At 40.0% G+C, this 14030-nt stretch overlaps 1 protein-coding gene across 1 annotated transcript in view; it reads left to right on the top strand.

Annotated features, from left to right (window-relative positions):
* Nucleotides 1–4221: 4221 nt before the first annotated feature.
* The window catches only part of LOC308093067 (transferrin receptor protein 1-like), a 28438-nt gene continuing 18629 nt past the window's right edge, over nucleotides 4222–14030 (top strand). Inside the window, exon 1 of the mRNA XM_080439269.1 lies at nucleotides 4222–4374. The gene's annotated coding sequence lies outside the window, so the exon portion shown is untranslated. The remainder of the gene's footprint in view (nucleotides 4375–14030) is intronic.

The raw sequence follows: 14030 nt of genomic DNA, 5'->3' as shown, positions 1-14030 counted from the left end.
ATTATAACAGTGATTATAACGCATTATAAAATTGTCTGTGAATGTCAAGCACAGTGTATTTTGACACTTTGATCTTCTTTTTAATGTGTAATTGGTCTAAACAAAGCATTATGAATATTTATGAGTGCTTATAACTACATATTCAGAGTCATATAAGATTTATAATGCATTACCAGTATGTTTATGATGCATTATAGACATGGGCTTTGTAGAAAGTGTTACATAATGGAAAGCACCTCAGTTTTACTGTACTGCGTTCCTGGAAGAAAAATGTTTCCTCAATTGACTCCAAACACTTGCCCCATTGTGATACTGTCATAACATCACAAACCCCAAGGGGAATATGTGGGGGAACTAGTGTTCATTTTCATAACGTCCCTAACCACCTGTAGCTGTTCCTGTAAAACACTGTACTGTACACATAAAACAAAACCAGTATGCTTCATTGGTTTTTAATCCATTAAGACTGGGAACGCATTTGTGTCATTTTAGATTTATTTGGCTATTGTAGATCTGCTATTTTTTAAATATCTTTGAATACATTTTTTTTTTAAACTCAAATCTTTGTTTCTGGGGGGACCCCTGGAACAACATATTTTGATGGGCATCGGCGGCCAATAATCTTGGGGGGTCCTTGACAAGAAAAAGTTTGAGCACCAGCACTGATAGAAAAATTAAGACATTTGTTGAGACATTTGACAGTTATAAATGTTCTCTTAAATATATTGGCCTATTCAAAGATTTTCAAAAAAATAAATTTGAATAGCCAAAGAAATCTAAAATGACACAGATGCGTTACCGGATAGAATGGGTTAACAGTTCCATATCGTTATGTTTATTACACTATAAGGGCAGCCACAGGTACAAATGTGGAAATCTGTTTGCTCATCAATCATGCCCCCAGTTCCCTTTAATGCCTGTCAACTGCAACTGACAGGCAGAGCAGTGGTTCTCAAAGTAGGGTCTGGGGACCTCCAGGTCCTTGAGGGGTTTCCAGGGGGTCCATCCCCCATGCAGTAAAATTATCTAATATAGCATCACATTCGGTTTTAACCACTTTAATCCTGTATGTGACGCACCGTGACACGTTGTGAAATTGTAGATATGCTTTTTTTCCCAAATATCTTGAAAAGGTTTGAATATTTTAGAAAAATGTTAACAACACAAAAGTTGTATGGGGTACCTGGCACAAAATATGTTCAGGTCTGCAGCCAAATGCACCTGAATTTGGGGTTCCTTGATGCGAGAAAAAAAAAAGTTTGCAAACACCGTTATTACATGTGGCCTGACAGGGCTAACACCCGCTCTTGGAATGACCACAGTAGTGATTACACATGGAAAAGGATAGACTTAATTGCCCTGTGCCAGCAGCCTCGGCAGGGGCTTTACATTCTTGGGCCGAGAAACCGTGCAGCTACAACAACGATTCGCTGGAACTAATGCCTCTGAACTTTCACAACTCTAAATCCTCAGCTATTAGGCCACTGGTTTCGAGGGGGGGGACAGAAATAAATGTACCATTTTGCCAGCTGTTTTGTGTTGCAGAAGACAGAGTTGTCTCAGCGATCAACCCAGATGAATGGGCGAGCAGGTCGAGACTATGTGTCCCTGCCAGGCTACATGCTGCACATACTTATTGTTCAGGAAGGCTTTTGGTTGCTAGCTCATCTCAGGACTTGATGGCCTGCTCTATTGGAAGAAGTGCTCTCTAAAATTATCTTTGAATACCAAAATGTATATTTATCTGAATTGGATAATTCAATATCTCTAAAATACCCCTGCATATAGTCTACAAAATATGTTTTGTATTTCGTCAGTGAAGGATGTATGAGGTAATGATATATCAATGTATCTTGATATATCAAGACATTACAGTTATAATATATTATACGAAATAATTAGTTTTGAATTTGCTCTTATCATTTTGCAAGGATAGCCGTGACGGCTTGACATGGTAGTCAATCGTGGAAATCTCACTTCTGTACAAACCTCCAATATGCCAATATAGGCCATCTATGATATAAATGACAATAATAACATTTACCTGAGAAAATAACTGGTCTAATAAAATCTTAGACCACCCACAAATGAACAGGGTCGTTCGTCATTAGCCATCAAGATCTTGGTACATAGGTTTTTGAGACATATAATTTTACTGAACAAATAGGGTGACTGATACAACCAAGTCTGTTTCTGTTCACCAAAGAAAAGTTGGCATACAAATGATGTGGCAAAACTTTCCAAAAAACAACAAACAACCTGTTTGAAAGGATTTACAAATAAGTTACCAATACTGACTACTGTTTTGCTCTGCCTCCTTCAAATGCCCAATCACAGAGGAGAGGAGAATCTCAACACTGTCTGTTTTTAACTGGGCAATATAATTACCACATTGTCATTATTGGCCTTGACATTTCTGTTGACATTCAAATAGGATTGTGTGCTTTGCCATCAAGGATAAGCGGAATAAACAAAGTCATCTTTAAAAACATTTACTACATCGTTTGCCAGTGTTGGCTTCAGCTCTGCTCCAGCCCACTGACAATGCCCAATCACAGAGAGTGTTGATGTCCCAACAATCTTCCAAGAACTTTGAGCTTTATATTGGATGTTACCAGAAGTATGAGGTATTCAGTCCTACTTCAAACATTAACAAATTGACTACACCTCAAGAAAAAATGAATACAGGGAGAGAGAATACGAGATGTTGGAGGAGATTCTGTGTGACTCAGCAGCACATGTGGAGACTTAAAAAGAAAATCCACCTTCTTTCAGCTCATGAAATGATCCTTGAAGTTGATATTTTCACAGGTGCAGCAAAGAGTAGCTATGCAAAAAGAAGCTTCATTATTGCTTTCCCTGCCTCTACTCAGATTTTTGTGAGTGCAGTCAAGATAATGATTGTGGGATTTATTTCTCACCCACTTTTGCTGCACAATTGCACTTGTTGATTTTGACAGTACATTTCGATGTAGTTGTTTTAGTCTTTTGAATAAAATTTCCATTTAGTTTTTAGTTTTAGTCGACTTATATGTATTTTGGCTGGCCGTGATGGCGTTGAAATGCCTGATTTATACGCTCTGTACCGAAAATAGTGAAAAAGTGACCCAGCTCTGCTGCAATTTTTCATTTTGGTGTTAATTAAAATGTAGGAGTTGGGTTTCATTTTGTGCATTTCTCTATTAAAAGCTCTGGGTCATTCCAGGTAACTGGTTTTTGAAGAGCATAAACAACTGGTAGGAAATGTTCTCTTCCTGACAGATCAATGAATGACTAATGCAGGCCTGGATTCTGATTCATGCACAAATACATGGTGCAAACAGAGGTGTGCATGCTTTTCACCACGTTTCAATCCAATGTTCTCTTCTGCAAACATGCTGTCACGCCATGCTGTTTGCCAAATGGTGCCAGGGTAACTGGGGAACTGTGCCTGTTTGTCTCCCTGGCCTATATTTTGGGGGATGACTTGGCCAATTCCCTATTTTACATTTTAAAATCCATTTATAATCACTCATCATGAATGGTTGGTGCATTCTTAGCATTCAGTGTAAAACAATTACATTTAGAGAAGAAGATGCATTTTGCCTCTGTTCCTAAAACACAAGATGCTGTGCCAGCTAGCCAGCCAGCCAGCCAGCCAGCCAGCCAGCCAGACAGACAGACAGCCAGCCAGACAGACAGACAGACAGACAGACAGACAGACAGGATTTGCACAATTTCTCTCTGGAAAAATAATGTAGCCTATATGCTTGGCATATTAATTGGGCAACAGGCATAATCATAATAATAATAATATTCACTCATCTTAAAAATCATATGCATGTTTATGTGTTGGATTGGTGTATTTGAGTTTTTTTTGCCTTTTTGTGCCTTAGCCAGCATGGCTTGACAGGTATACATTTGTATTGATTTCGAATATCAATCAATGTGTTATTTTTCTTTTATGTGTGCCTGTACCTGTTAGGCAAAATGAACTTAAATGAACTTTTAAAAAAAAAATATATATATATATATAAAACAAATTAATAATAATAATAATAATAATAATAATAATAATATGGGAATAATAATAATACACAAAATACATTTTAAAATGTCCCCAATAATGGCATGCCAAAACAGGCAGGACTGGGTAGCGCGCTCAGAACGTGACGCCCCCGTCGGTTCCTTCTTTACATAGCCTTGACGTCCAGGCGGAAGTGTGACGCTCTTCCTAACACAGCAGCGTGGTGAGCGTAGCGTAGCGTGTCTCAAGGTTGAAGCCGGGTGAAGGAGCTGACACTGACCATCAGTCAATAAAACCTCTCTGGCGTGGACGGAGTCCTCAGGACCTGGACATCACCGTGTGTCTAACATACTGACCATAAGGAGAAGGTAGGGCTTAATATTATGATACAGAAACTGATCCGATTCATGTTTAGCGTCGCATCGTGGATTGAAGAATGTATCGAACACTTCTTCTGGTAGAATAAATGACTCGATTGCGATCACGTTTCGCCAGAAAGTAAAAACGCTATGATAGCTAATCTTCTAGAAGATTCATTTCACAGATGCATTTTTTCCCCTAGATTAGTCTAGATTAACATATTCTGCATTATGCATGCATACGTAACGTGACTGACTGAGTATCGACCGTTATTAAGCAGGAAGCTCACATTGCCAGGTGGTTTGTCACGTTGCTTAATATTTGTGGGACGCCATATATGGCGGACGTGTTGTCACGTCCGTCTTTTGATGTGAGTTAATGTTGTGTTAAACCAGCTGTTTGCATCCTGGGGGACAGGGCAATACATCCATGGGACAGGGCAATACATCCATGGGACAGGGCAATACGTCCATGGGACAGGGCAATACGTCCATGGGACAGGGCAATACGTCCATGGGACAGGGCAATACATCCATGGGACAGGGCAATACGTCCATGGGACAGGGCAATACGTCCATGGGACAGGGCAATACGTCCATGGGACAGGGCAATACATCCATGGGACAGGGCAATACGTCCATGGGACAGGGCAATACGTCCATGGGACAGGGCAATACGTCCATGGGACAGGGCAATACGTCCATGGGACAGGGCAAATAGATCCATGATGAGACAGGGCAATACATCTATGGGGGACCGGGCAATACGTCCATGGGACAGGGCAATACATCCACCATGGGGACACAGCGGTCATCTACGGGGGCAGACAGAGGTTACAGTGTCACTATACTGACTCTCTGTGTTCCTTTTTAGTAGGGTCTAAATATGACCCTTTCAAGTCTGTTACTCTGACAGTGTACAAATGGTTGCATTTGGTTGCTTGTTCACTGACAGAGTTGAGGGGAGACCTTGACATTTTTAAGTTTGAGAACCTTTGAGGTAGACAGACAGAGAGACATGGCCCACACAGACACAGAGTCATATTTCTTGACCTTGACTGACTGACTAGCAACACGAATACTACACATTACTTACTGTGTGGAGATAAGCTATCTTTACAGCATTGTGTGTAGGATAACGCCCTGGTCTGGTCTGTACCGTTTCATCATCAGTATAGATAAGTGTTGAACTGCAGATGAGGTTAATGTTGTTGGCAAACAAATAGCAAAATAATGGGAGCCTCCTTGAGTTGTGGTTAATGTTGCACCTTTGCCCCTAGCCATTCTAGATGGCCAGCCATTATGGTCATAGAGTTACTGTAACTTACTGTAGCTCTCAAAGAACTTAAAGGGATAGTTCACCCCAAAATGACTTCGATTAGTCGATTAGTCACCCCGATTAGTCACCCCATGGATACTTGAATTCATGGATATATTTTTGTCCTAAGCCAATAATTTGATGACCAGCGGGACCGGTAGGAGACACAAAGGAGACTCTTTGTGTCTCCTACCGGAACCTCTGCCGGTCATCAAATTATTGGCTTCAGAATGTGACAAAAACAAAAAAATATCCATGAATTCAAGTCTCCATGGGGTGACTAATTGATAGAAACATTTTGGGGGTGAACTATCCCTTTAATAGTTAGTCGAGATAATTTCCTCGAGAGCTACATGTCACTTTAACGAGATGGCAGTTGGAGTTGTTATTTAATAAAACGTGCTATACTGTATTACTAAACCATGCAGTGTGAACTTGAGGGTACTGGCTGTAGTGGTTGTGGCCACTGTAGTGGTGTCGTGCCCAGATGTCCCTATAGTGCCCACCTATCCTGTTACCGTGTCATGTCCTCTCCTTGAAATGCTTTGCGTGCTCTGGTTGTCTAGGTGACCCATCCAGAGACAATTTATTTTAACCTCGACCAGTCACAAGAACAGCACACGCATATAAACAACACCAACAACTGCTCCACTTTGGTCTGTAAACCTGTATTTAGAATAGGCCTGCCAGTCTTTGATGTTGTCTGTAGCATAACAGAGTTATTGTCATTAATCCAGCTTTCACTGATTCTTTCTGACTGTCCTGAGTAATGGCAGTATGTGATGGTAACCGGAACCCTGTTCTTGTATTCTTGTATTTGTTTTACTGAGCTTAAGGTTAGGAATAAAGTTACGGCATAGTTTTACTGAGGTTAAGTTTAGGAATATGGTTAGGTTTTGGCATCGTTTTACTGAGGTTTAGGAATACCTGGTGGCGACCGTTCTCAGGTCGCCAGATTTGACCCAGGGCGAGCGTTCTGCGTTCTTGTATCCTATCATGTAATACAGCAGTACTACAGTATGTACTAGCCCTGCCTATGTCTGAAGGAGGGAGTCACATTTTATCTGATCAGTTAGTAGTGGGGCCCTGATGGGGAAACCACAGTTATAACTTAATGCGGATTCGGTGCATCATGAAAATCTGCAACAAAGCCAGTTTAATTTGGTGTTATTACTGTCCTTTTGGATGACGCACTGCACCGACTGTAACCATACTGTAGTGTACCTCATGTTTATGGTTCAACTGTACACAATACTATTATACTGTGCCATTATAGGCTTAGCTCTGTGTAGAGTAGACATGAGTTGATATCAACGTAGGACTTGCATGCCTCACTGCCTGCTACGGCGTCTTTTTCCCATGGGTTACTTGGGAGCTTTGGTCAATGTGACTATCACATGATTTGCCACTGCACAATGACTCCTACATGGTCACCCCCCCCACCCCCCCCCCCCCCCCCCTTTATTCCATGACCACCCGCCTCCATCCCCGCGTGCACAAGCTCTCTCCTTTCTTTCCATCTTTCTTTTCGTTGCCATCTCTCTCCTCCTCCTCCTCATCGCTTTGATTTTCTCTTTCATGTTCTCTCTCTCTCTCTCCAGTATTAATTCCCCCCCCCCCCTCACCTCTCTCTCCCCCCATCTCCGACCTCCGTGCCTCTACCCGCTTCTCCCTCACTGTTACTGTAAAGTGTTAATGCTGTCAAAAGTCTATAAGATCAGTCTGATTTATTGGTTAGTAATGAAAAGTTATCACGTCAATTCAAATTGTATTTTTTATTTTATTGTTTCCATCACTTAGTCACTGGTGATACTGATAATGACATGATATTTGTCTTACTGTGTTCAGTTGGTGTTTAGAGTTGAAACTGTGTACTGATCACTGTTGATAGACGGTATAAATATATTTATACCCACTGTACAGTATACAGAATATTCAGATGATCACTGTTGAAAGCTGGTAGACACTGTAAATAATCAGTCTAATAATCACTGTTGATAGACTGTTTATAGGCCTACAGTATTCTTCATTAGTTACAATCATTGGCAATGGATATTCATGCATTTAGTATTTACTATACATTTTTTGTATTTGCCTTTGAGACAGCCAGGCGGGAGTCTTTTCCTTCTACACTGGTCGGTCTTTAGTCTTGTCAATCTGCGGGTGTGCAAGAGTTTTCCTCGTTTATGGTACAGTAAATATGAATGCCGAAACACGTGAAGCTTTTCCCCTCATGGCTTATTGTATTGTTTAACCAAAATACTGGTTAGAGTGTTTTTCTTTTGAAGAAGGTGGTTAACCTTTTGGTTAGAAGGGGATTTTTTCTTTGCTACAGTTTGCTATTTTTTTTGAGTGAGCCAAAGGTCATAAAGTTGGTTATAAATCTACTAACATTTCCTTCCAAGTATTGTTTACCAATGCCTGTCTGTCTATTCCAGTGTTAGGCAAGTGGTTTTGTTATGACTTGTTTTAAATGCATGAGTGAACTTCTATGATGAGGTTGCACTGTATGTTCTTTGCATTTTAGGAACATCAGGCCTACAAAGGCTTTAAGTCATAGTTTAAACTTCATGTTGAGGATAAGGTCCTTTTTTAGCAATAGGTTACTTTTTAAAAACAATAATTGTTATGAATGGATATGAGAGGTGTTATTAAACTAAGCCACTGCCAAGCCATAACTTGTAGTAAACAAGTGTTTAACAGCTTTTTCAATGTGAGGATTGACTAATAATAAACCACCCTGACAGCAAGCCATAGGTAAGAGATTAGGTTGTGGTTAATGCCACTGTCACAAAGTGCTTGGCTGTTGGCTATAGGGCTGCAAGTTGCAACTATCAATTGTTTTCTTGGATCATTCTATCAATTACTATTTTGATGAATCGAGAAGCATGATTTTATACAGTATTTCAACAACTCAACGCGAAAACATCCGCATAACAGGTCTGATTAACAACTTAAGCCCTATTTTATACTTTATCGTACAACGGTGTCACACACAAATAGAAAAGTAGCTGATCTTTAAGCTCACAGCGCATTGCAATGCGATGCTTAGTGAGCTTGTAGATCTGATATTTTAGCATTTTTTTAATTTGTATTTGTATTGAGTATTTTTTTGTGAGATTGTAGATCGGCTATTATTATTTTTTTTGTCTCTTTCTTATATTAGTTGACAATTTGACCAATGTTTGACCAGTTTTTATAGTATAGTTTGTTGATTACTTTTGACGCAGTAATGCTCTTTTTTCTGTTCTTTCTTCTCTTTTTTCTGTTCTTTATATAGGCCTACAGTGTTTTTTTTTTTATTATAATCAATTAAATTGATTAACTGTTGCACCCTACTTGGCTATTATCAAGTGAAGGGCATTTTGTAACTCTAGCTGACCCAATGACTGAATTCACAATCGCTAGCCTGTGTTGTAATGCTCTGCCCTCTTGCCTGCATGTCAGGCTGGGTCTATTTATGACGGTTACTAGGGCTTTACTTGAGCCTGTAGCTGTCATTGCTGCCAACTCAGTCACTCTCCATCTTTGAAACAAAAGAAAAAAAGAATTTTGGACGTTAATGTTTTTTTGTTTTGTTAAGTCACTCACTGCCTACTATATCTTGAGGAAGCTTTGGAAGGCTTTGAATTGGTGTGACTAATGGCTGTTGATTTTGTAGTATATCTGACATTGGAACAAGACTTGGCCTCTAGTTTGTATGTTAATCTTGTGTTCATTCTTATCGCCGCGATCCGGCAGTGCAATTGATGATGGGTTCAATGTTTGACACTTAGATTTTGAGAAATCTCATGTGCAAAAGATTTGACCTATGGGTGGTGGTGCTAGAGGAAAGGCTAACCAAAATCAGTACAGTCCAATGAATTTATCCTGGGGAGCATAAACTTTGTTTTGACAATAATGACATGCCGAAAATAGGGAAGCCAGGTAAGTGGTTGAGAGTTTTTCCTTAAGAGTAGATTTGAAATGAAATTTATTTGAATAAATAATATTAAAACATGACAACATTAACAAACGGTGAACATTGATCTTCCATTCTGTTTCGTGGATATCACATTTATAAAGCCATGGTTTAATAGTTAGCTTGGTTAGCTAGTTAATGTCTAGTATTTATTAGAGTGTGGGGGGAAAAAAGACCTCCATGACCCGTTCGATTAGCTAATGTTATACTAAACTGATTTATGATAGCAAACATAGTTAGCCTATCTATACTAACTACAAGATAATATTAAACAACTAGCAGTCGACGGTCTGTGTCTCATTTCGCTTGTTTCCTTCCAACATGAGAGCACTTGAATGAAACTGTTTATAGGGAGGGGAAAGTACATACCTAGTTCTTAGGTTTGTGAAACAGTCATTTTGCACCAGATTAATCCCATAAGCTATGAATAAGATGCATAATATTATGCAGCTCCATATGACTGTTAAGATTAAAAGACAATTGAATGGCTGCCAGTGCTGTTATTGCGTCACCAAAAAGAAACAATATGGTGCAATGCTTGGCTTTTTTTGGTCAGGTCCAAGTATTTAACAAGCCGTGGATATACAGTACGTGGTCGTAGGCATGGGATGGTGACGTCTGCAAAGTTGAGTCTATTGGCATCTGTTTCCAAGGGTCTAGTGATGTCTGTCTTTGGCAGACATACTGGATACCAGTGTAGCCTAGTACTGTACCACTCAATGAATGCTGAGGAGACCATGGCAGCCGTATGCATGTATGAGTGTGCTGACTAGTAGGGTGTAACACAAATTTGGTCTCACTATCTCCCTCTAACACACGTGTCTTTGAGAAACATTCAGTGGTGATGCAGGACATGCCTCTTGATCGCTGTCCAGATTCAGTTAAGGTTGTTCATTTAAGATAACAATTTTGGCTCAGACACACACCCTATAGTGTGTGTGTGTGTGTGTATATATATAGTATACTACTATTTGGTAGCGTGTGTAGCTGTATTTTCATTTAACAATGAATGGGCAGAGAGGAAAGCAAATGGTACACTCATTGATATGGTTGGGTAAATAAGGTAAGTAAGGTGACAAATATTAGATACGTTTTATTGATCCCCAGGGGGAAGTTAAGGTGTCATAGCAGCAACAGCAGCAAGGTTGAATAGTAGCTAGATGGAGATATTTAACTTTAACAGACGGGTTCCAAATTGGCTTACAAATAATTGCCGGACACTTCTTAATGAACAACTTGATATACTTCATCATACAACCAATAGTGAAAATGGCCGATGTACTGTATTTCAACTATTTTCTCTATTCTTAAAAATTCTGAAACCTTTGAAATCTTGTGAAAATGTTTGAACATTTGCCTATAAGGACATTTGGAGGTGCATTTAAATGTAGGCTATGTTTTCCCAGTAGGAGGACACACACTAAAGGAACTCACAAGAAACTAGGTGAAGTCTTAAGGCTATTCACGTCTTTCTCCATGTCTTTTTTTGACTTCGATGAAGACACAGTAGCGTTGAAACGTTGGTTGTGTTTTAGGGATGGGACAATATGAAAATGACATGTCACGGGTTATTGTGACAAAAATAAATTGTGACTAACGTTATTATCGCGATATCGAGATAAATATGCTTAAAACTTAAAATGGCACACACAATGACACACACCCAGCATCTCTATTCTGGGGGGAACGTTCGTCAAAAATAGCCGATCTACAAGATCACAACGCGTTGCGTTGCAACACGTTGTGAGCTTGTAGATCGGCTATTTTTGGCGAATCGATTTGTGTAGAGTGAAATACGATCCAGAGTGTCTTTATTGATCTTAGGGAACCAGAATTCTGAAGAAATTGACCGAAGCGTATGTATTGTCTAGATATCAAATAATGCCAGGAAGTAGTTAACTTGCTTTTATTGTGAATTTTAACCTGCTTCTGTCAGGGTGCCTAACTCGCTTACTGTGGTGAATGAGCCGGTTTGTAGAGATGATAAATAATGGAAAACATAAAATGTATGCTTTCCCAAAAGGACACATTAAAAATACGTCAGGAAGTAGCTGGCTTATGAAATATTGATAATATTATAGGCTATCATCATACAGTGATGGAACACTGTTCTCCAATTGTAGTTTACTCGGCTGTTACAGAACCAGTTTCTCTTAAATGAAAGACTAACTAAGCTGATTAAAGTATTAACTGTGCTAAGGCTGGGTATGTTTGGTATGTAAGAACATAGATGTAGGCCTCCTTGCATAAAAGAACACTTGGAATATTAACCCAGTAAGACCCTTATTTTTTTTTGCAAAAAAGCATTAGTTTATACATTTCAAAAATCGCTTATAAACTATTCAAAAATTGCAGATCTACAAGCTCATAGCACGTCACTCGGTGAAAAATCGGTGCAAATCTTTGAATATATAAATTGTTTAAAGCGAACATTTTAACTCAAACCTTTTGCTTCTGGGGGTCCCTGGAACAAAATATTTTGAGATGGGGGGTCCGCGGCCAAATGCATATCATTTTAGGGGTCCTTACATGAAAAAGTTTGAGCACCACTGATAAAGCAACATACGTTTAAAAAAAAAACTGATTTAAGACATTTTGTAGACTGGGCCTCAGGTCTTAATGGGTTAAGCAGCTACGGCAGGGTCAGCTTCATTAATGTAGTCCACATCTTAATGTCACATGGTGTAGTGAGGCCGTGAACACACTGATAACAACAGTGATCTGCAGACGAAGCTAAACCAGTGGTTTTCAACCTTTTTCATGCCAAGGAGGACCCCTAAATTGATATACATTTGGCCGCGGACCTCCATTTGAAAATGTTTTGTGCCAGGGACCCCCAGAAGCAAAGATATCAGTTAATTTTCGCTTTAAAAAAAATATATGAATATTCAAAGATATGCACACTTTTTCAAGGTTTTTCAAAAATAGCAGATCTACAAGCTCGTAGCGCGGCACTCGGTGCCGCGCTATGAGCTTGTATATCTGCTATTTTTGAATAGCCAAAGCTAAGTGGTTAAAAAATGATTGTGACGCTATTAACTAATTTTGCTGGGGACCCCCTGGTACTCCCTCAGGGACCACTGGGTGAAAACCCCTGCACTAAACTAAACTAGTTGACACAATGCCTTTAACGTACTTGGTGCTGTACTGGTGGTAGGCTCATATTTGCTTGTCCCTCCACAGCAGTGGTTCTCAACCTTTTCAGGCCGCGACCCCCTCAAAATAATCATATTTGAACTGGGGACCCCCCCCCCCCCCCCACCCTAATAATCACTTGGAGAATAGGAGTTGAGGCATTACATTTTCGGTTCCACAGATAATATTTTTTTTTTTGGGCGGTGTAGCCGCCCCTATAAGTGGGGTTCGGACACCTCATTAGCATTAGTTTCCTGCACTGTGATTGGCCCATTAGTAGACCCTAGCTGTACTGTGATTGGCTGACTCTATTCAGCACTGTGATTGACTAGCGAGACACATGATGACATTAATAACCTATAAATAGGATTATGCACTTCCAAAAATCCATTTTTTTTGGAAGTGAGCTTCCATCACTATGATGACCACTGTGATGACCACACCGCCCACTTCACACTGCGTGTGATTTTTATAGTATAGTTTGTTGATTACTTTTGATGCAGTAATGCTTTTTTTGTCTCCGCCGGAGGCGGAGAGTATGTTTTCGCTTCGTCCCGCCGTGTGTTCACCTCCCTCTAGCCAAGCTAACATTGGTCAAGCTCCACGTGACACGTGTCAATATGTTGACACCAATGCCTTTGATTGGCTAGAGGGACGCATGACGAAATAAAATCCTATAAATAGGTGTGTCACTTCAAAAAGCCATTTATGTTTTTGAAGTGAGGTAAGACAGGATCAATCAGTCTTGATTGAAACAGTACCTTCCAGTACAAATCACCCGTCCGTCCGTGCGTGTGTGTGTCCCTCTGAGAACACCTAACATTGGTCAAGCAAAGGCGCAGAAGGCCAAAGCTAAGAAAGCATACTCATCTACAACAGTAACACAGAAGAGGACTATAGAGTTGAATTGATCCCACAACAAGGCCGAAGTCTTAATACTGTAACAATTGGCCACCTTGATCAAATACATTATGTAGCACTAGAGAAAACTGACATAGATCAAACACACCAATCAACTGCTGAAACTGTTCAAGACAATGAAGATGAAGAAGACAGACAAGCATTTGAACAAACCAGTCAATTACGACGACTCCCATATGACACATTGCTTCGAGAAGAACATTTTTTAGATGCAGACACTACATATTCAGTCGCCCCTGCAGAACACCAAAAACCACGCGCATTCTACCAAGACGACCCGTTCTACCAAGACGACCCGTGCTATTAAAATAGCACAGGTCTGCTGGCGGA

The sequence above is a fragment of the Gymnoscopelus braueri genome (assembly GCF_963280865.1).
Source record: "Gymnoscopelus braueri genome assembly, chromosome: 10".
NCBI lineage: Eukaryota > Metazoa > Chordata > Actinopteri > Myctophiformes > Myctophidae > Gymnoscopelus > Gymnoscopelus braueri.
This window is presented reverse-complemented; position numbering and strand designations above follow the sequence as displayed.